Source organism: Aptenodytes forsteri, unplaced genomic scaffold, assembly GCF_000699145.1.
Source record: "Aptenodytes forsteri isolate BGI_AS27 unplaced genomic scaffold, ASM69914v1 Scaffold274, whole genome shotgun sequence".
Taxonomy (NCBI): Eukaryota; Metazoa; Chordata; class Aves; order Sphenisciformes; family Spheniscidae; genus Aptenodytes; species Aptenodytes forsteri.
In genome coordinates, this window is record NW_008795101.1 from 760217 (window position 1) to 762770 (window position 2554).

The following is a 2554-nucleotide window of genomic DNA, read 5'->3' on the forward strand; positions in this document are numbered from 1 at the left end:
ACCAATAAAGACCGCCCGTGGTAATCATATGTCCCAGTTGTGGCATCAGACATCGGCATGTCTTTTAATCAAACCATTGGTTCGTTCGACTATACCGTTAGCCTGAGGATAATATGGTGTATGGAACACCCATTTGACGCCTTCCCCGCGAGCCCAGTCTTGCACCACTGTGGCCGTAAAATGTGACCCATTATCACTTTGATGATACACACGGGGGGGTGTAAAATACTAAACCACTTTCTTAACGCTTGGACCGTCCGATCTCCGGTGGCGGTGCTAACAGCTGTAGCCATGGTCAGTCCTGACACCACCTCTACTCCTACCAAGATGTATTTCTTCCCATGGGATGGCCGCAAAGGACCAATATAATCCATTTGCTAGGTGCTCCAAAGAGCCTTGCCTTGTTTGCTATGCTGGGCTGGAGCTTGATTTGGGTGGTTGGCCTTATCCAACGCTGTGGGCAAGCTGTAAGGACTGCTTCACATATTCTCATGGACACTGGCCATCCCTGGGACCCACACTCGTAATAGAGGTCTGCTTTCCCCGAGTGGCCTCGCTTAATGTGCAGCCACTCAGCCAACCGTCCCCAGTCTTCCTTTTTGCTATCTACTACCTTAATTTGGGCTAGGTGATCTACCTGTTGACTCCATTTTGCAGCGGTGGTCCCATTTCTTGCATGGCCTTTTACCCATCCCACCTTTAGGGGTCGTGATCCGCCTATTTCTAACAATCGCTGCCGGTCTCCAGCTCTCCAGGCTTCTGTACGGCCTGCTTCCCACTGATTGGATTCCCATTGGCATATCCACTCTGTGGCACCCTTATAGGTTGCGTAGGAATCAGTGTAAATTTTGGCAGCACCATTCTCTGCTGCCAGCAGGAGGGCGCGCAACTCCCCTACCTGTGCGCTACCTTCCCGCTCCTCTGTAATCGCTTTCCCGGTACCAATTTCCAATGCCCCTGCTCTATATTGCCACCTGGATCCCACTCAGTGGGCAGGTGCATCTGTGAACCACACTCCCTGTATACCTGAGCCTGTGGTCAGTTCGGGTGCCTCTTTGATCGCGGAAGGTTTATAGGGTTGGCCCAGCAAAACCGGATCCAGATTCACAGCTTGTTGGAGCTTAGAGGCTTTGACCGGGCCCTCTCTTAATGACAGTAACTGACTAACTCCCTCTGGATAGGCATACCACTTCCATGTTGTGGCCTTCTGGGCCACTCCCTCAGGAGGGGGTGATCCCTTGAGAATTGAATTTAGCAGAGGAAAAGGGCCTTGTACTATAATGTCTTGCGAAGTACGTAACCTCTCCGCCTCCTTAACTGCCCTGGTAAGTGAGAAGAGTCCCTTCTCCCACTCTGAGTACCGTTGTTCAGCCACCTTGAATGAGGTAGAAGAGACTAATAAAGGTCTAGCTGGCCCCCTTGGTCCCTTTTGGAATATACCACACTAGGAGGCATGTTCTGCGAACCCCCATTCTACAGGTTCTTGTGAGTGTAGTGGGCCTAGCCTCCGATAGGTCTTAAGTTCATCCTTTAGGACATTAAGGGCCTCTGTGTGTCGTGGAGTCCAATCCCATTCCTTATTCTTTCGGAGCAAGTCATATAAAGGGCGAGCATTCACCGAAAACCCCGGTGTATGTTTTCTCCAATAGCCCACTGTACCCAACAGTGGCTGTAATTCTGTCTTATTGCCTGGAGTTTGCCCTGCCTCAATAGCTGCTAGAGTGTCATCGGGCACCGCAACGGCTCCAGCTATCCACCAGGCTCCTAGGAATTTCATTTCCTGCCCGGGACCTTGACATTTGGAAGGTGGAATGTCTAGCCCATTTTTAGTCAACTCGTTCCAGGTGGCTTCAGCCACTTGCCCTACCTGTTCTTTATTATCTCCACCAACTGGGACGTCGTCTACGTACTGATATATGTGGACGGCTGACCGCACCTCCACTGTGTCGAGGAGTTTGGCCAAGGCATTGTGGGCAATAGCGGGGGAGTGTTTGTATCCTTGTGGGAGTCGATTAAAGGTGTATCTCGTCCCTTCCCAAGTAAAGGCAAACTGAGGCTTATCCTCTTCTCCTAGTGGGATCATGAAAAACATACCCTTGACATCCAGGGTGGCCATCCACGGGTGGGCAGCTGCCTGTATTGCTGTTACTATGGAGGTTAGACTTGGGACGGCAGCCGTTAGCAGCAGGGTATTATTGTTTCACCTTCGCCAGTCAATCGTTAGGCACCACCGCCCATCTGGCTTTACGAACTGGCCAGACTGGAGAATTATAGGGGGAGCGTGTGCGACTTATGATCTGTCTCTTCTCGAGGTCGCTAATTACCTCTGACATGCCCCGTTTAGCTGCGGTTGGTAGCGGATATTGAGAAACATAGGTTACTTTAGATTGCGGTCGTGTGGGAGCAAGCTGCAGGGTCCTAACATGGACGGCCTCTGCTCCTCTACCTCCAGAACTCCACACCTTGCCATTAGGTAAATACCACCGCTTGCCCACTAATACATCAAATCCCAATATATATTCCCCTTATAAAGGCTGACGGCGACCTCCACAGC